Source organism: Protopterus annectens, chromosome 10.part0 (genome assembly GCF_019279795.1).
Source record: "Protopterus annectens isolate FY-2018-M chromosome 10.part0, PAN1.0, whole genome shotgun sequence".
Lineage (NCBI taxonomy): Eukaryota > Metazoa > Chordata > Ceratodontiformes > Protopteridae > Protopterus > Protopterus annectens.
In genome coordinates this window covers 793,308,147-793,333,471 of record NC_056744.1, presented here as the reverse complement: position 1 = coordinate 793,333,471, position 25,325 = coordinate 793,308,147, and the positions used below count along the sequence as shown (strand labels likewise).

The 25,325-nt window shown below is 44.7% G+C and overlaps 1 protein-coding gene across 4 annotated transcripts in view; it reads right to left on the bottom strand.

Moving 5' to 3' along the window:
* AGL (amylo-alpha-1, 6-glucosidase, 4-alpha-glucanotransferase) overlaps positions 1-25,325 on the bottom strand; it is a 1,248,201-nt gene that overhangs the window by 1,126,904 nt on the left and 95,972 nt on the right. The window lies entirely within an intron of this gene.

Here is a 25,325-nt window from a genome sequence, read left to right as displayed (position 1 = left end):
CCCAGCAAATGCATATAATTAACTTGTTCATTTTAAATACGTCTGACCCCCTTTTTCTGCACAACAGCCTAGTTTTCTGTGCCAGCAGCGAGAATAAACTAATGAATGATTCAGTCTGGCATGTGATGTCTGCATATTCAAATCATCCACTGGTCCTTCCACTGTCATTACATCGCTTCATGACATCACACTAACCAACATTACCACAGCATTGTAAACCAATATTCTGTACAAACTGCTAATTGTTTTGCTGTATTTTAATTGTGTTGTAAGGAACATGCTAGGATTTGTTATAGTTGAGCTATGCTTTCAGCAATTTAGACGGTTAGAATGCAGTCAGTTTTGTTAGGAATGACTATTTTTAGCCAGTGTTTTATTTTCGTTCTTATATGAATACATTTTCTTTCTATGGAGTTAATTTTAGTGAACAGTGCTACTTTTACAGGGGGCATTTACAATTAAGTGAATGAGAGCTGTGGGCCACATTTAACTTCTATTTAAAGGAAAAAAAAAAACAAAATGAAAATAAAAAAAGTGCAGCTTTGCATTTGAGGGATGGTTGTTTTAGGTGGGATATGTTGTATTTTATGTACCCGTCTATGTTTTCTTTTTTTTTTTTTTTTTTTTTTTGTGAGTAAGAGCAAATAAGGGAGGTCTATGAGTGTTAAGTCTGGCAATGCAACAGTAATGTAAGGTAGCCGTTTGTGTTAAGGGCACAGATAACACCAGTCAAGAAAAAATAAGATAAAACATATGTGCAGCCTAGCATACAGTTTATTTCTATGGCTGTTTTTCATTCCCTTCTATTACTTTTAGGGATTCCCTTGCATCCTTCAGCGCACCATTACCTACATAGCAAAATATGAAGAAATTACCAGTTTAGTGCTGTAACCGTTACAGCTTCATGACTGTATGCAAGATTTTCTTCTGACCACATGCATGCGCAGTGTGCTTTTTTTTTTTTTTAAACTTTTAGCAGTCTACAGTTTGTGAGCACATGATCATTTACATGTTCTGGTATATTATCATTTGACTTAACTAATAAACAATTTGGTGGTTAACAAAAAAAGAAGTACTCTGCATGGACTGATTGCCACTGAAGCAAAAGTAAAAGAAATAATGACAAACAGCAGAGAAATGGCAACCCAGTTCAATTTTAATTAGAAAGCTGTATAACAAACACAGGCCTACTGTAGTCTCCAAGAGCTACCTCTAGAACTGTTACAATTAAAACACTGTCAGATAAGATCATTCCAGATCTGGGGCCCACTGATGAAGAATTCCCTTGGCCCTCTCAGCTTGTGGGATGGAATAGAAAGTTACCGTAAATTAGCAAAAAATGTACAGTGTTCTGACTCATTTTCTACCCTCTCCCATCCTAACATTTGTATCTGTACCAGTGTATGGGGAAACAAGTTTGATATGAACTAAGCAAAATAAAGAGTCCGTTTGTCAATGTAGTACAAAGATACTCCTAGTGGGAAAACAGTAGACCTTACTAAGAAGATCTTGTCATTTGAAGTTGTCTAAAAACTATAAAGAGCAACTAGGAAAAAGATATCAATTTTGAGAGCAGGAATGAAAACTTTTAGTTATGTACTCACCATAACTTCAGATGTTTGGGATCCATCTCGCCTACATTCTGAACTGATGGGTTTATGCTATAGGGCCTCTAATTGGCTGAGCTATCTTTATCCCAGGATGCACCACCACTAATCCCCCAGATCTTGTTTGTCCGCATTCATGCACACATGCACAACTTAGTTATATAACATTGTTAGATGTTTCAAGATGAAACAACAGGATTCGGACCTTCTGATATCCTCTGACCTCCAAGGAAGGGGGAAGGAGGGTGGTTTGTAAAGAATGTAGGCAAGATGGATCCCAAACATCTGAAGTTATGGTGAGTACATAACTAAAAGAGGTTATGTGATCCTATCTCGCCTACATTCTGAACTGATGGGACAGCGTTCCTAGCACCTAAATCCCGGGTGGCTCATTGGAAAACACTCCTGAGCACTGTGGAACCAAATGAAGCACGTCCTCTAGATGCCACATCTAATTTGTAGTGGGAAATGAAGGTGTGCGGGGAAGACCATGTAGCTGCAGCACAAATGTCACTAATAGCAAGCTTAGAGTGAAATGCTACCGACGTAGCCATAGCCCTTGTAGAATGAGCTTTGACAGAGGTGGTAAGCTCTTTGTTAGAATAAATATAAGCTTAAGTAATACAGTCCCTGATCCATTTGGCAATAGTGACCTTTGTGACAGCGTTGCCCAATTTGTTATCTGCAAAGGACACAAACAACTGATCTGTTTTCCTTGTTTGTTTGGTCCTGTCTAAATAAAAACGTAACTGTCTGTGGACATCTAGTGTGTGGAATATAAACTCCGCCTTGTTAGAGTATTTTGGGAAAAAAAATGGAAGCTCTAACGATTGTTGTAAGCATAAAGTAGAACAAACTTTAGGAACAAAGGAAGGATTTGGTCTGAGGGATACTCTGTCTTTATGAAAACCAAGTATGGGGGTTTCACTGACAAAGCTTGAAGCTCTGAAACTCTTCTGGCAGAAGTAATCGCCACCAGAAAGGCTGTCTTCCATGATAGAAACTTTAGATCACAGGTAGCTGCCGGTTCAAAGGGGAAAGAAGTCAAGGCGTAACACTATATCGAGATCCCATGGAGGTGCAGGATGAGAAATCGGAGGTCTTAATAGAGCAGCACCTTTCAAGAAGGTCTTACACAATCTGTTGCTCATTAAAGGTGGATCTATGGATTCGTGAAAGTTAGAAATTGCTGCCAATTGTACTTTGATGGTAGAAACTGAAGAGCCTTGATTGAAAAGAGAGGTCAGAAATTTTAGTACTTCTGCCACGGAATAGAAATGGGGTCCAGGCCCGGAGTTGAGCCCAAATAGCAAACCTTTTCCATTTGCTAGAATACAGTTTCTTTGTAGCAGACTTATGGGAAGATAATATGTGCACAACATCTGGATCCAATGTATGACTCCTGACTATCGCCGGAAGAGGAGGAGCCAGGCCGTCAATTTTAAGGTGTGTAGGGACTGGTGGAATAGTCCCGACTGATGAACCACTAGGTCTGGGACCTGGTGCAGTTACCATGGACCTTCCAGAGCATGTTTCGGGAACCACACTTGACGAGGCCAGTAAGGAACAATTAAGATCATTTTGCTCCCCAAGAGATGCCTTTTGAATCACCCTGGGGAGGAGAGGAACTGGAGGGAAGGCATAAAGCAAGCCGGTGGGCCAAGGATGGACTAATGCGCCCATGGGGCTCTTCGTTAGGGAGAAGAATTCTTTGCACTTCAGAAGAGTAGAGGTCGCAACACGGAACTCCCCATTCGCTGAAAATCTGACTTGCAACTGTCATATTCAGAGACCATTCGTGAGGAGAGAGGATGGTTCTGCTCAATCTGTCGGCTATGACATTGGACTTGCCCAGTATGTGAGTAGCCACTAGGAATCGTTTGGTCGAGACTGCCCATTCCCAAACTCTCATGGCTTCTCTGCAAAGAGGATAGGATCTGGTCCCTCCCTGTTTGTTCAGGTACCAGACAACTGACATGTTGTCTGAGTGAACAGCAATTACGCCCTGAGGGAGATAATCGTGAAGGGCTTGAAGGGACAGGAGTACTGCCCTCATTTCTAGGATGTTGATATGAAGAAGAGTCTCTTCCGGGTGCCATTTGCCTTGGACTGACCTGCCCAGGGAATGCCCCCCCCCCATCTGGGAGGCGTCCGTGGTCAAAGTGGCGAGGAGGAAGAACAAAGGGTCGTCCCTGATCCAAATTGGAGGGCACTAGCCACCAGCGAAGGTCCCGTTTGCAAGATTCCGTGATCCACATGAGGTGACTGAGAGGGAGTTCCTGAAAGGACCACTGAGCTGAAAGAAGCCACTGGAGAATTCTCATGTGCAACCTTGCCAAGGGGACTAGAAGAACCATGGCAGACATGGATCCCAATAGCTGCAGGACCATTCTGACTGGGGCTTTGGACCTGGGAAGTAAGGCTCGAACTTGATTTTGTATGGTTTGAATTCTGTCTGTAGGTAGATAGACCCGCATTTGGTTTGAGTCTATCTCTACCCCTATGAATCTTATTCGTTGAGATGGCTGCAACACAGACTTTGGCCAATTGAAGGTGATTCCAAGGGAATTGCCCAGTGATATAGTGGCTTGTAGGCTCCATGAAGTAGATGCTTGGAGGTGGCAGTTAGGAGCCAGTCGTCTAGATACGGAACACCTGGAATCCTAGACTTCTCAGGTGAGCAGTCACTACTGCCAAGCACTTGGTGAACACCCTGGGGCTGTGGTGAGACCAAAGGGCAGCGGAACTGAAAATGACTGCCTCCTAGGCTGAAGCGCAGATGTCTCCTGGACGCTTGATGTACCATGATATGATGAGATCTATGGAGCACATCCAAACACCTTTCTCCAGCAATGGGAGAATGGTTTGTAGAGTGACCATTAACTTGGACTTTCTGACTGAACGGTTTAGGATGCTGAGGTCCAAAATGGGCCTCAAGTCCCCGGTCTTTGGCACCAAAAGAATCTTGAGTAAGTCCCTAATCCGATCTGGTCTGATGACTCCTTTTGCAGCAGCTTTGAAACTTCTGAGGCTGCATCCCGTTGACTGGGTGGCGGGTCCGGGATTTTGGACTGGGGGAGAATGGGATGGAGTAACCTCCGGCGATAATCCGGCACCCATCGGTCCTGAGTGATCCCTTCCCAGGCCTTCAGGTGCTTCGAGAAATGACCCCCAACTGGCTCCGAGCAGCACAGCCGGGCAATCCCTCAGGGACTATGAAAGGCTGAAGAGCCACGAAAGGACTTCTTGGGTCTCCAGTGTTGCGAGGGCCTCAGCCGCCTCTGGGACGTCTTCGGATAATAATTTCCTCCTCTGCCTCTGGAAGGGGAACCTTCCTGCTGAGAGGGTAAGGCTTCTGAGATCTGGAACCACATTTTCCTCCTCTTTAGCCTTGGGGGATAAGAAAAGGGAGTGGAAAATCGTGCCCCTGACAGTCAGAGTCTTACCCTCCTGTTCACAGTGGGTTAGTGTGTCTTTACCTTGGGTCCAAACAGGAGGACCCATCAAAGGCGTCGGCAAATGAAGACTTAAAGGCCTCCGACACAGGTGGAGCCAGGCTTGTCTCCAAGAGCAATGCCTGTACCAATGAGCCTCATGGACGAGTTCGAAATGGACGACATTGTAGCCAGCTGAGAGCCAACCGTCTGGGCCAGCTCCTCAGGCAGGTTACCCAAGAGGGTATCGGATAGCTCCTTAATCAGATCCCTCTGAAATCTGGTAAAGTCGTCAGGTAGTTCAAGGACCTCAGTGTAAAGGCCACTGAACTAATCCATGCTCCTAGACTCCTTAGGAGGATGGACGGACGAAGCCTCTGCTACATCTTGCTGGGTAGCAGATGCCACCACCAAAGCATCTACAGCCACACCTTTAGTAGGAACTCTCTATAAATTTGTTGGACGAGCAGGCACCGGTTCCACAGAGTCTGACAGATCAAATCCAAGAGCGAGGCGGAGGGCTGAGAGGCCTTCAGGAATACCAACTCATCAGCAGAGGGAGGTTTGGACTGCCAGCCGCCTCACTGTTTTCGGGCTTCTAGGATGTCTGCAAAGGAGACATCATCCGAGGGACCCCTCTGCATCATCGAGATCAGTGTCGGATGTCAAAGACTCATCAGGAGTCAACGTGCTTCCTCTTGCACCCACTTTTCCTGGTGGGTTCTTGCAAAGAGGCTTCAGAAGGACCCCCAGGATGGGGAGAAAGCCCAGCGGGGGTAACCTGAGGGCCGGGGGCTCCGCTGACTAAAGACAGGGGACTGCCAACGACCCAGTCTCCGTATGCAGGAGGTAGCTGGGGAAACCATGGAGGTAGCCAAGGAAGATTTGGCTAAAGCGCTCCTCATAGCCCTGAAAGAAGGACCACCAGAATCCTGGGAGGGTCCCACCTCCGACAGTAGACGGTACTCCCGCCCCAAGAGGGAGACTTGGGACCGAGCATCAATCCCGGCCTCCCCAGGGCCGAAGGAAGAAGTCCGTGTACTGAACTCCGACCCAAGAGCCGGAGTTGGAGCAAGGGTCGGGCCTGACCCTAACACCTCCACAGGTTCCACCAGCACCGGCTCCAATGGTGCCGAAGCTGTTGGAGGAGGAACCACAGCAGGAGTGGACCATCGCCAAATGGGCTGGTTGGAACACCGGAGACTGGAAGAGTCGAAGGAGCACCCTGTTGATGTCCGAATCAGACATCTTGGATGACCTAGAGGATACCGATCGGGCCCGAACTGATTTCTCCATCGGCTCCGAAGGGCTCGGGACCGGCTCGAAGGACTCAACAACTATCGGCTCGAGGAAGATTTCAAGGAAATTTCCTCGGTGCCGAGGGAAGAGTCTGAGCCGGTAACCTGATCGGCTCCAATATCAGTGGAGCCGATGAGGGTGACCCGCCTCGATGCCCCAGACCTGCTCGGCTCGAACCAGAGGGGTCGAGGCTGGAGGCATCGAGGCAGACCATTCCGACCTCAGCTCCGAAGTCCGTGGAGCCGATGGAGAAGTCTGCTTAGATTTTTTTAGCGGTTGGTTCCGACTGACTGGTCGGAGCCGACGCTTTTTTGTTTTTAGAAGGCGACGGAGAGGAAGATAAAGCCTCCTCGAAGAAAGGCTTGATTAATCCCTTGAGGATTAATTTGTTTTTCCTCTCCTGGAGGACTCCAGAAGAGAACGTGTGGCACACACTACACGACTCCTGTAAATGCTTAGCACCTAAGCAATAGACGCACGAGGCGTGGTCGTCCGTTATGGACATTTTAAAACCACACCTCGTGCATTTCTTAAACCCGGAGGGTTTGTGTTCTTTCGACATAATTGCTTGCCAAAGAACCAAAATGTAACACTAAACTTCAGTTAAAGAAAGTTCAATACAACAACTTTCACAAAAATTATATATATATATATATATATATATATATATATATATATTTTTTTTTTTTTTTTACACCAACAGTAACAGACAACAAAGAGTGAAAGACAGAAAGAGAGTCAAGACCCTCTAACTTAAACGGGTACTTGACCCAAGAAAATACACAAACAGCAAAGTAACAGGGGAACGCCCCTCTAACTAAAATGGGAAACCTTCCCTGACTAAAAAAATCACGAATTTACTAACAGAAATTCACCAAACACACTAATATAACAACAATAGCTGTTAAAACAGCTTTTGGGTTCAAAGTAAGGAAATTTGAGACAGGAAAAGCCTAATAAATAGTACTTAGCCCAGCCAATGTTGAGACCACTTCTAAGCTTGTTAGCGGCAAACGAGATCTGGGGGATTAGTGGTGGTGCATCCTGGGATAAAGATAGCTCAGCCAATTAGAGGCCTCGCTCTATAGCATAAGCGTGCCGAGTCGGAGCAGAGGGATCGGCTCCGAACCCATCAGTTCAGAATGTAGGCGAGATAGGATCACATAACATCACCTTTTTCCACTGCAGACCTATCATCAGGAATGAGTGCAGAGGAAAAGGTGCAAGTAACACTTGAATCTGTCAGGAAGTCTATTATGAACTGGAAGAAGCAGGAGGAGAACCACAGCCTTAGGTAATTAAACAGGGTGACAGGTCCCATAAACTCAAGTCAGAGTCTGGCTCAAGCAGTACAAAGTATTGTCTTAGTTTTGACAAATTTAACTTCAACAGAAATCAGACAATTACCTGGAATTGAGAAGTTAAAAATTAAAGCAAGCGCTTGTACAGATTACAGAACAGACACATTTAATATTTGCATTCAGAATAGGCCAAAGTGAATTTAAGAACGTGAAAGAAAAAAGGCAATGGGATCTAAACTGGCCTCTGCCGAACTTCTAATGACAATCAGAAGGATACAAATGGAAGCATTAACTACATCTCTAAAGGATTAATTCTCCAAGCAGCTACCAAAGCAGGAAATCATCACTGGTCAGTTACCACACATGGGCACACATCACGTTGAACAAAGGCGAAAAAAAAAAAAAGAGACAGGAAATTTAATAAAATGTATTAGTCGATCAACGAACGATACCAGTGTTACAGTCTCAGATCCATATTGTTTTATATGGTGTTCAGTTGTGTAAAGCAGTAGTATTGCTATGATAAGACCCAAATCCAGTGATTATTAATATCCTTCCATTTGGTTATCTGACCAAAATGTCTTACAGTCTGTCTTCACAGTCCTGAAGCATTTTAATTCCAGTTGGAAAAATGTTAAAAACTGCTAGATACAGTAATTTAAATCTAAGACAGAGTTTCTTGCACTCTAAAAGCTGGAATAAATCCCTTTTCTTTCTAGTGCCAGCTGAATAATCTTGATCAGAGACTTTTTTTTACTACTTCAGTTAGTAAAGTCTTGCCTTTTGCCATAGTTCACACAATATTTTCTTTTAGTTGAAAATTCTGAAATTTAACCAATGCAAAACCTAGTATTCTAGCAACTGTCACTTTATAATAGCACTATTTAAAATCTGTCCTATTTTTGGGCCTTTGTCCCTCCATATTTTTTGCCTTTGCCAGATTTCTTGTGTTAAGAGGTATGACAATGAAAAGGTTTGCAAATGGGAAAATATGGTATATAATATTTACCTTGCTTGGTTTAGAGGACACTGGTGGTAGTCAGATAGGAGAGAGAAAAGCTTAACCTACAAATCTGAGCAGTTTGCTACCCTGTCTAAAATGGATAGATTTCTGCATCAAGAAAGGACATTACTTGCTTGGGGAAATGTCCACTAAATCCCATGCTACTATCAGATCATGCTCCAGTGTCTATAAAGGCCTCAGTAGTCAATGGCCTAGTATACACCTATTAACCTATCTACGTACTGCACTTGTGGATATAATCTGTACTTCTGACATAGGACCAATATTATAGATGCACTATAGCTACTACCAGTTTTGTAATGCATCCTTTGCATTTGCTGTATGAACAGATCATGCCATACAAGACAAATTATTCAGAAGTAATGCTTCACAGGCAGCTGACATAACTAAATAGTTTGCATATTTGTGTTGTGTAACTAACCTAAGAGTTTTCCCCAACCATGTAAATTTTTATTGCTTCATATGTATAATCAGTAAGTTAAAGTAAATGGCCAGCACTTGTTTCAGCACTGTTTAACTGAGCGGACTTTCATTTTATCCCCCTGCTAATTAACTTTACTTGCATACACAGACATACAGTCTGGCTTTTGTCAGTAAAGCAGTTTTTGGTCACCTCAGTGTTACTGCAGCATAATATTGGAGGATGAGGCAAAATAAAAGAAAACTAACATTTTTATACTGTAGGATTTTTACGTACAAATATTTATAGAAACAATGGCACACACTCTCTCCAAAACACCAGACCCACTAAGAAACCATAATACAGTTAGTCTGGGATACCTGTTCCCTTCAAGAAAGTACAGTTGTGTACACTTGCCATAAATGTAGATGTTAGAGTGTATTCACTGTTGCAGTCATCACATTTGGGTTATCTGCCTGCAGGTAGCCCTCAGCTGGCCTGAATACCAGAGTCTTCAGATTTCTGCGTCGGATGCAGTCTCTTCTTTAATGATGTCAGGTCGTTAGGGGTATAAAACATGCAGCCAACGCCATTACATCAGTTTTTCTTGCCCCAGATATCAGGTGCCCCCACAATAGGAAGCAATTATATGGTAGGGTACACCCCCATCAAAACGCAAATACACCAGAAAAAATAAATATACCAAACAAGAAGGAAAGATAGAGCCAAGAGAAGTCAGGGGGCTGGAGTGAGGGTAACCAGGACTGCAACAGTGAATACACTCGAACATCTAAATTTATGGTAAGTGTACACAACTGTACTATGTTCTTCATGTTTCACTGTTGCAGTCATCACATTTGGGTTGATTCCCAAAACTAAGGAAGGGAGGAGGAAGTTAAAGAGCATTAGGGCCAGCTATTAAGCCCTGCAAGACTGCAGTGGCAAATCCAGCTCTGGATTTAGAAAAGACAGGCATGTGGTAATGCTTAGCAAAGGTATGTACACAGCTCCAGGTAGCAGCTTCTAGGATGTCCCTGGTAGGGACTCCTCTGAGAAAAACAAGAGGAGGTAGATGCAGCCCTGTTGGAATGTAATCTTATCCCCTGTGGGGTAGGTTTTCCATAGTGTTTGTAGCAGAAATGAATGCAGTGGGCTATCCGTTTGGAAATGGTTTGCTTTGAAATGGCCTTCCCCTCTGCCCCTGCAGCAAAGCCAACTAGCAGCTGTTCAGATTTTCTGAGAGGCTTAGTCCTGTCCAAATAAAATTAAAGTGGTCTGTGCACGTCCAAAAAGAGTGCAGTATTCATTCCCCTTTGTTTTGTGGATTAGGGAAAAAAGTAGGCAAATGAATGGACCGATTTAGGGCCACACTAGACACCACCTTGGGCATAAAGGAAGTCCTGAGGGAAACCCTGTCCGCATGGAAGATAATGAAGGGTTCCACTGCAATGAGGGCCTGTAATTCAGACGCTCGTCTTGCTGAAGTGATGGCTAGAAGGAAGGCCGTTTTCCAAGAAAGGAATTTCAACTCTGCTGTTGCAGCTGGCTCAAAGGGGGGGAAGAGTGAGCTTTTCCAATACAAAGTTGAGGTCCCAGGTTAGAGTGGGAGCTCTCCTGGGGGGTCTTAAATTTTTGGCCCCTCTAAGGAACTGTTTTAGCAAGGGGTGAGAGAAGACGGGTGGCTCAGTATTATAATGTGCTGAAATGGCAGAGGAATGAATTTTAATTGAGAAGAATAGGCCCTTGTGGAGCATTTCTGTTAAGTACTGTAGAATATGAGGTAAGCTGGGCACCATTGTGCCCATCCCCTGAGCCTGGCTCCAAGAACAGTATCTTTTCCACTTTTCAGCATAGGATTTTCTAGTACTAGACCTCCTTGCCTCCAGAATGACATCCAGCACCTGTTTACTGAGGGATGCTGGAGGAGAGCTCAAGGAATTAGCCAGGCTGCAAAGTTCATGATTTGAATCTGAGGGTGCAGAATCTGTCCTGCCTGCTGGGACAGCAGGGAAGGGATCTGAGGCAGGTGCCATGGTTGCAGCAGTGTCATACTGCGCAAGAGGGGGTACTAGTGTTGGGGTGGCCAGTCTGGTGCAATCAGTATTCTCCTTGGCTTGTCCTGTTTAATCTTTAGTAGAACCTTTGAGAGGAGAGGTAGAGACTGAGAGGCTTTCCCAGGTAAAGGACAGGGCATATACTTTCCAAGCTTGACTGTGGAGAGTTCTTGTGCGGAATTTGTTCAATTGGTAGTTCTGAGGGGAGGCAAACAGGTCTACCTCTGGAATCCCCCATTTGTTCCTCAAGAGGTTGAATATTTTGGGTTCTAGTTTCCATTCGTGTGGGTCCATGAGATTTCTGCTCAAGTCGTCTGCCAGTGAATTTAATTTGCTTGGCAGGAATTGAGCTTGTAGGTGTACTTGGTAGCTCAAGGCTGTGTTCCAAAGAGCCATAGCTAGTCTACAGAGAGGGCACGAGTGGGATCCCCCCTGCTTGTTTATGTACCACATAACTGTGGTGTTGTCTGTCTTTACCAATAGTTGTCCTGGAAGAATACGGTCTTTGAAGGCTGTCAGAGCATTCTGTACAGCTAACATTTCTTTTTGACTGATATGTGGGTGCATCTCTCGGGTTCCATTTGCCCTGAATGCACTGCCCTGCCATGTGAGCCCCCCATGCATAGTCTAATGCATCTGTTAGGGTTTGAGCGGCAGGGGGTATTGTGAAAGGGAGTCCCTTGTTGCGGTAGCAGGCCTCTGCCCACCAAAGAAACTCTGTCTTCATACAAGGAATGACAGAAATTATTGTTTCCACGTCCTGAGAATGCTGACACCATAAGCTTTTTAGATACCATTGGAGTTTCCTCATACGCAGTCTTGCATATGGAATTAGTACAATGCAAGAGGCCATGAACCCCAGGGCTTGCAGTATTTTCCTTGCAGATAGCTGGGGTTTTGTGGCCAATAGTTTGAAGAAGGTTGTCAAATAAACTTGTTTCTCCGGAGTGAGGAATGCTATCTGGGAAGCTGTGTTCAAGCTTGCTCCCAGGAATACAATCTGTTGGCAGGGTACTAGGTGAGATTTCTTTTCATTGATGGTGTACCACAGTGAGATTAGAAGTTTCTTTATGAATGCCAGGTGTTGTAATAGCAAGTCCTGGCTTTCTGCCTGAATCAGACAATCATCCAGGTATGGGTAAACTTTAATATTTCTCTGCCTGCAAAATGCATTGGCTGGAGCTATAGACTTTGTGAATACCCTTGGCGCAGTAGATAAGCCAAAGGGAAGTGCAAAGAACTGAGAGTGCATGGAGTCTGCCCTGAAGCATAGGTACTACCTGCAAGATTCCCTGATTGGGATGTGCAGATAAGCTTTTTAAATCTAGGGTTGCCAGCCAGGCATCCTTGGCTAGCATAGGAAGAAGCTGTTGAAGAGTTAGCATTTTGAATTTTGGAACTACCAGCAAGGTGTTGAGAATAGAGAGGTCCAGGATAGGATGCCAGGAGTTGTGTTTTCCGGGTACCAGAAAAAGTCTTGAATAAAAACGTTGTCCCCTTTGTTCTGGTGGGACAGGTTGAATAGTCCTGATACTGAGAAGAGAACGAACCTGCTGTTGGGCCTCCACCTATTGATTTGGGAGTAGGTCTGGCCAACCATTTGGGGGTTGGCAGTGTGTGGAAGTGGAATCTGTATCCTTGGGAAACTATGTTCAAAACCCATTTGTCCTGGGTAATGAGTTCCCAGTTTTTTGCATGCAGGGCGAGCTTTCCTCCTAAGGGAGCAGGTAGTTGAGCAGGGCTTGGAAGGGTTAAGGTCAAGTCATTGTGCCATTTTTCCGTAGGGGGGTGGGTTACTACTCCCTGCTTTGGAATTGGGAGCCCTCCACTGCTTAGGTCTGTGCGTAACCTGAGACTGTAGCCTAGGTGGTCTGCTGTTCCTGGGTTTGGACTGAGATGGCCTGGAAGGGACTGGAAAGGATCAGTTCTTTGAAGGCCAATGCCTACTGAATCTGGGAGGCTGTACTTGTAGGAAATCTTTAACAGTTTGCATAGATTTAGCTTTTTCCTCCATCCTTTTGAGGACGACTTCTGCTTTGTTGCCAAAAAGGCGGTCTTGGTTTAAGGGAGCATCCAGTAATTTAGCTTTAACATGATCTGTCAAGTTTTGTTCCTTAAGCCAAGCATGCCTTCTAAGTACAGACCCAGTGACAGCAGCCCTGCAAGATGCTTCTAAAGCATAAAAACCACACTGCAAAGTATGTTTACCAACATGTTCTGCAGAATGCATTAAATCTTGCAATTCTTTGTGTCAGCACAGTCAAGAATCAACATCATTTTCTGTTTAAGCAGTCTCATAATTTGCTGCTGACACGAACATGAAACTGGCAATTTAAAGCCCTAATGGCCAAAGTAGCAAAAGTGTATACCTTCTTATCCCATCTGTCTAAGGCTCTGGAATCTCTATCAGAAGGGGTAGGATTTTTGGCAGCAGTAGCCTTAATGCCTTTTGGCCCTTGGGAAATGGTGTCTGGATGCACAGAAGGATTCTTGAAGAGGAACTTGTGAGAGTTAGGTACTCTGTAGTACCCGTCAGGTTTTCTGGGAGCTGGAGGTAAAGTGTCTGGGGTAAGGCTAGATTCCAAGAAAGCTTCATCTACAATGTCCAGAGCAGGAGGGATAGCTAAAGGCCTGTGTTGAGGCAGGGGTAAGAATTCCCCAAGTCTCTTTTTGGACTCATCCTGGCTTTCCCAACGGAAATGCTCCCTAAGAGTATGCAAGGTTTCACCGAAAGAAAAATCTTCTGGAGGAGAAGCAGAGGGAATGGAATCCTCTGCATCAGAATCCTCATAGGTAGGTAAGGGCAAATCCTGATAATCAGAAGGAGCAGAAACAGCAGATTCCTGATCAGAAGAATCAGGAAGAAATTCAGTTCTAGGTCTCTTAGAGGGGGAAGGCTGGCTTCCCCTAATTAAGGTAATAAGGTCTTCAGTCATTCTAAGCATTTGTTTTTGAGGCATATGGGCCTGAGCCTGTGGTTTGGTCATCAGTTTTCCAGGCGTAGTGCGAGTTTTTGGCCTGAGGGATTCGGAACTTCTGGAAGGAAACAATGGCATTGATTTAATATGAATGTCTGTAGGTCTGAAAACACTCAGAAGCCAGTGCCTGCACAGCGGCTCCAGACCCACCCAAGGTAGAGACATCCGCAGGTTCCATAGTCAAAGAAGCATCTCACTGCATACCAGACTCCGAATGGGTCTCAGTAGAGGCCTGCAAATCTGAAGTAGCTGGTATCACAGGCTGCGAAAGTGCCTCACTGAGTACTGGCCGACTGGCGATTAGCTTAACGGAAGCATCATCGGCAGTTTTGCACCTATATGGTCTGTCTCTGTCTTTATCCTTACGTTTTTTTCAGATGATCGGTAGTCGGATGGCTTAACAAAGCCATTTCGGAGTACTGAGATCAACTATGAAAGTAACTGGCTACAAAAACAGCCCAATGACGAATAGTTTGGGGGTTGAACAAGGCACAAAACCGACAGAGGGGGACATTGTGGTCTGGGCCTAAACAGGGGATGCAGTAAGAATGAAAATCTCTAGGAGGTATTTGCTTTCCCCAGGCAAAACAACTGTTAACTTTTACTGACATCGGTTGGAGCAAGAAAAAGGATCCCCAATGGGTTACTTATCTTTTTTGAAGACCAGGTCTGAAACTCGAAAACAAAATTTTCAGGAGACGGCCGACCGGCACTTGCGAACTGCTTCTGCTTAGGGCATCGCACAGCAAGAAAGACTGATGTAATGGCGTCGGCTGCATGTTTTATACCCCTGACGTAATGGTGTCAGCTGCATGTTTTATACCCCTGACATTATGGAAGAAGAGACAGCATCCGACGCAGAAATCCGAAGACTCTGGCATTCAGGCCAGCTGAGGGCTACCTGCAGGCAGATAACCCAAATGTGATGACTGCAACAGTGAAACACGAAGAACATCTAGTGACACAATCTGTCCAGGATACCTGCCCCCCCAGAACCAGTGACACGGTCAGTCAAGGATCCCTGGTCCCCACTTGGGATCAGAGAGACAGTTTGCCCAGGATCCTTGAACTCCAGTTAGAACTGGTGACACAGTCTGTCCAGTATCCCTGTATCCCACCTAGAAGCACTGATGGTCTTTGCAGGATAATTATTCCCCTTATGAAGTTTTTTTTAGGATGTCTGCCTCCACTTAGCCAAGATTCAAGTACAGTGAATCCACTAATTTGATAGAACATTCCTGTCACATAAAAGATCTCAAACCTAAAAACAGCACATCTCCTGGAGATGGGACACATTCTACATTTGCTCCATATATCCGATATGCTGCACCATACCAAATCATACAACCCACCAACAAACACACAGTTTAATAGTTCATCTTAAAAGAGAGATATCAGGATGGCTGTGGATAAGAGTATGCACTGCCAAAAAAGTGTAACCATGTATCAAGGGTTTCATTTTGGCAAGTAAAACTTATGGTGTCTAACAAAATTTGACACAAAACTACCACTGTTATTGCATAAAACTACTTTTCTTAGCATCACAGAAAATGCAATTATTTTCAAAAGTAGCTGTGGCCCAGGGTCATGTCAACATCAAGCAATCAGTCTACACTGGCTCATCAAGGACACAAAAACTAAAAGTACTTTATACGTAGACCATATCAAGGTTTATATCCTCAATCTAGTAAGTTACAACACCAGATCTAAGTTACCAAACTGATGTGACTATAAATTTCTATGACAGTGACTAGACCTATCCATCTCCTTCTTTATTGTTTACTTGTTTTGTTTGTTAATCAGGTAAATGATCCAATTCATCTTATTATAAGGAAAGCTCTCCTTCCATCGCAAACCTGCAAATGTCATATTCAGACCACTAACTCAGCCCAGGTATTTGACTCAGTGGTTCATGCAGTATTCCACGGGAATTGTCAGTTTGGCAGTTAAGTCCAGACAGGTAAAATGATCTGGGGTGAGGAGCTGCTCATGGGCTCCATCTTGTAGTCCTGCATTCTGCTCCCTCATTGTCTATGTGATTGAGCAAGTCACCTGTGTCTTACAGTAGCCTTACCCAATAAAGAGTAAAATGAAAGTAACTCTGAAATCTAAAACCACTACTGGAAAAAAGCATCTTTATTCAAATAATAAAAACATAGTCAATGAATGAACGAATTCCTCTGACAAAGTGGTTTTATGACCCAGATTGACATTGCTAATGACAGAGATGTTTCAGAACCTTTAACAGTCAATCAGTATACTGTAATCATGACATTTGGCAAAATCTTCCTCAACTATATAGGTTCATAGGTGTGTACTAGGCTAATGGCCCTGGAGCCTTTACAAGCCTAGCCCATAGGTTCCCAATGCCTCTGTCAAAGCCACTGGAGTGATCCCTGGGATGAATTTTCTATTTCCCATCCACGCATCAAGATTTCTCTTGAAAAGGGCCAGTGAGGTGCTCTGCTTGCCCTGTATGGGAAATCTATTCCATAGCATGGACAGTCTCTGGGCTATGAACCTGTCCCTCCAGCATGTTCTGTTGACTGTGGTAATGAGGTTGAGGTCTCTGGAGTGTATTGTGCGGAGGGATTGGGATTTCTTTAGATGTGGCATTTCTAACAGAGCTGGGTAAGAATGGCTTTGTAAGTCAAGCAGAGATTGCCTATGGGTTGTCCGGCTCTTGGTAGCCCTCAGTCGGCCCAAATACCAGAGTCCTTGGTATATGACATTGGCTGCACACAAAGACACACACACACACACACACACACACACACACACACACACACACACACACCCTGGGAAAGGCTGGCACAGGTTTACTAGCTATACCCCCTTTTGCCCAAACCATAAGGTAGATGACACTGCCACCAGCCAACTCTATCAGCTACTTTAAGGTCCTTAGCAAAAGGTGTTCAATCTTACTGTGTTGTTGTTGTGTCTTTCGGCTTTTCCCGGTTAGGGGTCGCCACAGCGGAACTCCGGTCCGCTAATGATTGGCAGTTGATTTTTACGTCCTGAGTTGCCAGCCCTAACGCACAACCTTCAACAAAGGTACGCCCATTCACACATGTCTCCACGCAGAAGATGCTCTGGGAGTCGAACCAGTCAGCGTCTTATTGTGAGGCGACAACGCTACCGCAGCACCATTGCCTACTCACTCCGGAGCAGCTCTTTTGAGTGTGCACCTTTAACCCCTAGTGGGCGTGGCTTAAGCCTTTAAAAACTAAGTTATCACCTTAGAGTTCTAGAAAACTAGAAAAGAGGTCAAATATCATATCAATAGAGTTGTTATCACATATGGCTCAACAAAAACAAAATATACCCTGGTAAAGTAACATGGTTTGGTTTTGGGTTAATGCAAATATGAACAATCCATATTTGACGCCTGGAGAAGCAGTAGGATAAGAAGATGGGATTAATCCAAATGGTAGTTTGACCAAGTGCCAGGCTATTACGAGTGGCCTGTACAGTCACTAAAAAAGATATGCAAGTGCTCCAAGAGCTTAAATATGTCTCACAGATATCAGCCACAATGACGGGTTTAAATACATTTAATAATAAAAGAACAAGGCAAAAATCAGTAAGTAATCAGTTACATCAGAGTTCAAAATCGCATGAAATATTTAAAACATTGCAGGACAGTCTCAAATAAACATCTAAGCTATACTTTACTATAATCCAATCTGAATTTAAAAGAGTTACTATGCCCTAAAAAGTACAGCTGTGTACACTTACCATAAATGTAGATGTTACGAGTATATTCACTGTTGCAGTCATTCTACCCGAGGTGCTATGCTGACCTTTAGTAAGCTTAAGAGATTGATTGTTGCTGTTACTGTTTATCTACTATTTGAACAGCAGTATTACTGCCTTTACCTCAGCTATTAATTTTCATTTCGAAGACTGAATAGATTTCTTGTTTGAAACACACGTCCTACAAGTTGTCAGTACAAGTTGTCAGTCATGAATACGCGCACACATTTTATTCCATGTCACTTATGTTCCGATTTTAAAATTAAGGTAAACAAACAATTCACTAACATTTTTTCTAGCCAATTTATACATAAAATAGCTCTAATCATACTATTTGTTTTGCTATAAACATTATTTACATTTTGATTGTACAGGTGTATCTGCCATGCATGACTAACATGGTGGAACTTAATGACGTAAGGGTTTTCATGATATATTCTGCTTGTACTGAGTGCATGGTATAATTATGTAAATAAGGTGGTTAAAGTGGCAGTAGCCTGTCTTTTCAATTGACATTTTCTCAAGTAGAGTTGAGGTTTACAGTTTATAGGCAAGTACTACATTAGCTGCATTTGTGGACCATTTTAAGCCTAGCCAATTTCCCTTGGCAAAGAATCAAACCCTGTGCCTCTGGTTTGTGATGTAAACACCAATCCCCAATCCTGGAATGTGAATATGCACTCATTTCAGCATGGTACTCCTCCTTTCCTTGAGTTACAGTCATTGGAGCTGATTATGTTAGACAAGAGGGTACATGAAGTGAAGCTTCCTGAATGAGGGGTTTACAATAATTTACATTTTTAATTTGCTGTAAATTATTTTGTGGTCTTACCCATGCAGAATTTCAAAGAAAAAAAAATGCCCTTCATCCTTGCATCAAGAAACAGGTTGAGGTGTTTACAGGTTTAGGACAGAAAGTGGTAAAACCAAATATAGCTTGGGTTATGTTCTTTGCCTTCATTTAGCAGCTTAGTGTTATTGACTACAAAGTAATGCATTAAGTAGCTACCGTTATCTTGAAATGAATACCCAAGATGTACCCTGCAACTTTAGACATTACAGCATGTTCTGCAATAACCTGTTTCCATTCATTGTACATAACGTAGACAAACCGCTGTATCGATAATTCCAATAAACAACATCAATGTTGAGCAGAAAAAAAGACCTTTATAGTAACACAAAGCTTTCAGGTATTACACCCTTTCTCAATGCTTAATCATTGTACATAACCAAGTATATCTTTTGTTTTATTTACTGTTGTTTCATGACCTATTGTCATGGCTGTAAATGCTTCGAGTCAACCCAAACACCGACTTAATGAATTAAATTAAATACATAATGAACCAGGTTGAATTTTACTGTTCCATTTTTGTGGCAATGCTTTAATTTTGCAGCACATTTTATAGTTTATATTGCAGCACATTTTATAGTTTATAAAGCATCTTCGTTATCTAGTTTTTGAGTCATTGGTTTGATTTTGTCTGAATTTATAACCCCTGATCGGAGTCATTAATTTGACCTACTCTCAGTTTATGACCTCTTCTTGGCTGATGCAGTGCGCTGGCATAGCACACTAGTAGCTACTACTAACAAACAGAAAAGTAGACAAAGGAAAATCATGGAGGGCTTTGTATTTTTTTATCAAACGTATTTATTACAAGATATTTGTAGAATGATGGACCTTCGATTTCACTCAAGTCCTTTCTGGTTGTACATCTTGGAGTAACTTCTCTAAAGTCATCATATTAGTCTCATGCAACATAATTTAACTTTTTTTTCTATTTTCTTGTTTTCTTGTCTATGAACAGAGTAGTATTCTGTTACTGTCAATTTGGAAGAATACGTTTTTAAGACCATGGATATTTTTGTTTGTGTCTTTCGGCTTTTCCCGGTTAGGGGTCACCACAGTGGAACTCTGGTCCGCTAATGATTGGTAGTGGATTTTTACGTACTGGGTTACCAGCCCTGACGCACAACCTTCAACGAAGACACGCCCCATTCACGTATGCCTCCACACAGAAGACACTCTGAGAATCGAACGGGACAACGTCTTGCTATGAGGCGACAGCGCTACCGATATAAAATCCTGTAAACCATGGCAGATTAATATTTCTCAAAATAGCAGTACAATGTCATTTAATAGTTCAGCTCCATCACGAACTGATAAATGATGACTGCATTTATTCTTCCACTTTTTGCATCCTTCCTTGTTTATTTTCATAACTTTGTATGCTATGAACTTTGTTAATTTCTTGCCAGGGTTAGCCTTAGGTCAGCAGATTCAAAGGGACATAATAAGAAGTTATGTATCTACCATAACGTTCCATGTTAGTTGTCTTCTTCTCGCCTTCTTTCTTGCTGGTTGGTTGGGTTCAGAGCCAACCCTCTGCTCCGACTCGGCCATTTTATAAATCCCGAAAGCTACTTACTGGCTCGAGGCCTCCCTATATCCCACAATGCCTGGCGCTAGACCCCCAGATCTCGTTTGGAAGACCTACCACCATAATAATAAAATTCGTAGGACAAACTGTCCCAATAACAAGACTTCAGCTATAGGGCTGAAGAAAAGTGTAGAGGACACAAAAACGGCAAAGACTCAGCCAATGATAAGACTGGTAGGAGACCTCTTCTCGGTCCATCTAGGCTAGGAGGATGGAGGGTGGGACGCAAGAAAGAAGGCGAGAAGAAGATAGGAACGTTATGGTAGGTACATAACTTCTTAATGTTAAGTTGTCTCTCTCGCCTTCATTCTTGCTGGTTGGGACAGTGTCCCTAGCACCTTAGTCCTGGGAGGCTCATCGGAACAGACTCTTGAGCACAGTGGAACAAAAATCAGATCTGCTCCTAGAGACCAGATCCAATTTATAATGTGAAATGAAGGTATGAGGGGTTGCCCATGTGGCCGCCGCACAAATGGCTTCCATTGGTAATCTTGCTTGAAAGGCTACCGACGTAGCTAAAGCCCTAGTAGAGTGGCCTTTAGGTTTAGCAGGGAGTTCTTTATGCCTCAACTGATAAATAAGGGTAATAATAGAGGACAACCACCTGTATAAAGTTACTTTGGACACTGATCGACCCTGCTTACCCTCTGCATAGGACAGGAAGAGTTGGTCTGATTTCCTTATTTGCTCAGTCCTATGCAAAGAGAAATGTAATTGCCTATGAACGTCCAACTGGTGTAATTTGTGTTCAGATTTGTTGGAATAATTTGGAAAAAAGACTGGTAGATTGATGGACTGATTCAAGTTGTTCTCAGAGGGGACCTTAGGAAGGAACTAAGGATTAGTCCTGAGTGAAACTATCCTTATGGAAAACTAGATAAGGAGGACGAGGACGAACACAAAGGGCTTGAAGTTCAGAAACTCTCCTCGAAGTAATGGCCACCAAAAAGAGTGTTTTCCAAGTAAGCAATTTCAAAGAACAGGAAGCTGCCGGTTCAAAGGGGGGGTATCAAGGAAGCTAGGATCAAATTCAAGTCCCAGGGAGGAGGGGTATCCCTTACTGGAGGCCCAAGCGAAATTGTTCCTTTCAGAAAGGCTTTGCAAAGCTTATGGGACATGATGCTCGTTTCTGACAGGCACGTATGGAAATTGGAAATTGCCGCCAATTGAACTCTAATGGTGACCGACGAGGAGCCCGCTTGAAAAAGTTCTGTTAAGTCCAGAATGTTATGGACAGGGGCCATAAAGGGGTCAATATTTCTAGCCTCTGCCCAGAAAGAGAAACATTTCCACTTACTAGCATAAGTCTTCCTGGTTGTAGGTTTGTGCGAGGAGAGGATAATCTCACGCACTGAATTGGAAATACTGGGAAGCCTGGCTAGGGTTGGAAGTGGAGCAACCAAGCAGTGAGGTTGAGAGACTGAAGAGACTGATGCAGCCTGCCCGACTGATGGATCAGGAGGTCCGGAACTGGGTCCAGATTCCATGGCTGTTCTAGAAGGTGACGATGCAGGAATGGGAACCAGATTTGTCGAGGCCAGTAAGGAGCAATGAGGATCATTCTGCAACCCAGCACGGTAGCTTTCTGAATCAGTTTGGGGATTAGTGGAAAGGGTGGGAATGCATACAGAAGTCCCTGGGGCCAATCGTGAACTAGAGCATCTCTGGGGGAGTGTCCGGGAAGAGGGAAGAGAGTGAAGAAACGGTCACACTACACTTTCTGTTGAGAGGCGCTGCGAAAAGGTCGCAGCAAGGCTGACCCCATTTGCGGAAGATTCTGTCGGCTACTGTCCTGTTGAGAGACCACTCGTGAGGCATGAAAATAGCTCTGCTTAGCCTGTCCGCTATGACGCTGGACTTCCCAGTGATGTGCGTTGCCATCAGAAACCATTGAGAGGAGATTGCCCACTGCCATAGTCTGAGTGCTTCTCGACATAAGGGATAAGACTTGGTTCCACCCTGCTTGTTGATGTACCAGCTTGTTGATGTACCACACTACAGACATATTGTCTGTCTGAATTGCAATGGTCCCAGTGGGTAGAGAGTTCTGAAGAGCTTGCAATGCTAAAAGCACCGCCCTCATCTCCAAGACATTTATGTGCAAGTGGTACTCGTGGGGTTGCCAGGTGCCCTGGACAGTCCTGCCCTGAAAATGCCCCCCCACCCGATCAGGCATCCGTGGTCACCATGGGAACTGGAGGAGGAAGGACAAAATGGTCTGCCCTGGTGTACTGATGGAGAGACCATCCACCAAGCCAAGTGGTCTTTGCATGACTGTGTGATTATTATCTTGTGAGACAAAGGAAGTTGTTGAAAAGACCAATGGGTGAAAAGCATCCACTGGAGGATCCTCATGTGAAAGCGAGCCAGGGGAACTAATATGATCACTGCTGCCATGAGACCTAAGGTTTTTAGGACAAATCTGGCCTGAATCTTTCTGCATCCTAATAATACTTGTACATGTCGGCAAATGTCTGCCACTCTTCTACTGGAAGTCTTGCGGACAGATCTTTCGTATTTAATCTTGCACCTATAAAGGTTAAGGACTGACAAGGCGATAAAGCAGACGTTTCGAAATTTATTGAGATACCTAGGTTGGAGCATGTATGGATGGTATAATCCCTGGCTCTCAGCAATTGATGTCTGGTGGTAGCAGTAAGGAGCCAGTCATCTAGATATGGAAACACCTGGAATCCTTGCCGTCTCAGGTGAGCGGTAACCACTGCTTTGCATTTGGTGAACACCCTGAGGGCTGTGGTGAGACCAAAGGGCAGGGCTCTGAACTGGTAAAGACAGTCTCCCAGCCGGAAGCAGAGAAACCTTCTGGAAAGCCTGTCCATTTTGATGTGGTAGTGCGCATCCTGAAAATCTATGGAGCACATCCAATTGTCCTGACCCAAAAAGGGTAGAATGGACTGAAGCGTGACCATCCGGAACTTCGTTCTTCGAACAGACTTGTTTAGTCTGCTAAGATCCAAAATGGGTCTCCAGTCCCCTGTCTTTTTTGGTACCAAAAAGAACTTTGAGTAAATTCCGGATCCTTGCTGGTCTGCTGGGACTTGCTGGATTGCCCGTTTTTTTAGCAGTCTTGAAATTTCTTGTACTGCCTGTTCCCTTAGACTGGGTGGAACATCTAGGATGGGGCGGTTTGATTTTAGGGGAGTGTGGACAAACGGGATTTTGTAACCTCTGGATATGATAGACTGTACCCATTTGTCTTGAGGGATGAGACGCCAGGCTTCTGGGTACAGAGACAACCTTCCCCCGACTGCCTCCGAAGGCGGAGAGCCGGGCAGCCCCTCAGGGGTGCTGGAAGGGCTTATCAGAGAAAGATTCCCTGCTACCCTGATTCTGAGGACCTCCTCTGCCCCGCAGGTGGCATCTATTGTTATTCCCTCCTCTGCCTCTGGAGGGAAACTCACCACGTGTGTCAGGCACGGCTCCCTGGGGTTTCCGGAACCATATTTTCCCACTCTTCTGACCCTTAGGGTATGGTTTAGAGGGAGTGGAAAAACGGACTCCCACGGCAGATACACTTACCAGGTATGAGCAGGAAGGCAAGACTATCTTTCACCTGAGGTCCAAACAGAGCCAAACCATCAAAAGGGGTGTTGGTGAAAGACTCCTTGAAGGGATCAGCAAAATTACATAACCGCATCCAAGCATGCCTTCTCAAAGCCACGACCGTGCCTGCGGCTCTACTCGCCCCATCAGCTACATACGAAATGAGCCGCATGGAAGAGTTTACAAATAGAATTAAGAGTCGCCAGTTGGGAGTTTATCTTGTCTTGAGCCCCCGCAGCTGATGGATCTTGCAGGGTATCTCCTACCTCCTTGAGGAGATCCCTCTGAAGATGGGTGAAGTGGCACAAATAGTTCAGCAACCGCATGGAGAAGGTCGCTGAGGAAAACATTCGCTTCCCGTATCTATCCATCATCCTAGACTCTTTATTAGGGGGATGGACAGGTACAGAAGTGTCAACCAACTCCTTTTTCGTGGCAGCTGCTACCACCATGGCATCAATGGGGACACCCCTTTGTCAGAAACCGTTTATCTTGGGGGGCCGTGGTGGGCCTGCAAGGGGTTGGTTCCAGTGTGTCCAGAGCTGACCATGCCTTCCGAGCCATCACTTCCATTAGTGGATTGAAAGGTGGAGACACCCAGGAGATGGAGGGGTGAGAAACAAACGCAGCTAAGTATACTGACTCGTCCTCAGAAGGGTTAAGGGCGGACCACTTTGCCCTCTGCTTAAGGATCTCAAGGATGTCTGAGAAGGAGACATCTTCAGAGGGGGATCTTGGGGACCCTTCCGAATCCTCCAAGTCAGTATCTGACGTGACAGACTCTGGGGAGTCAACATGTTTCCTCTTACATTTTCTCTTTCGAGGTGGCTCCTCTGAAAAATCAGGGGAGGCCTCGGAAGAGGAAGACACACCCAATGGAGTGACCTGGAGCGTTTGATCCCCTCGCTTGGGGTCTGGAGGAGGGGCAGAGACCGAAGCAGGCACCCTGGGGGGAGGAGCTGAAGGGGCAGATCGAGGTGCAGACTCAGAAGTCAGCATGCCCCTCATGACCTCGAAGGCACCCCTGTCCAGCACAGAAGAGGGTCCCCGCTCCGAGGAGATGGGAATCCTCTCCGGCACCGAAAAGGACAGCTCCGAAGCCGATGTAGGAGCCGAGCTTACCTGCACTGAAGCTCTGAGAGAGAGAACACTCACCCACTCGGAGCCGACGAGGGAGTCTCGGTGCCCAGATCCCTCCAAGGATGGAACCATTGAAGAAATCGGAGCCGACGAAGGAGCCAAAAGGGGAAGTATCGGCACAGACGTTTCCAGGATCCGAGCCCCTACAAGCTCCGGCTCCGAACTGACAGGAGCAGTCGGAGGAGGAACTACTTTGGAAAGAGCAGCTGCCACAGCCTGATGAGGAGGGCTAGTTAACATCTTAGCCAGGGCCTGCGATTTGAGGAGTCTACTGACTACTCTCTCCAAGTCATGATCGGACAGCCTAGAGGACTGAGAAGAGTGGGA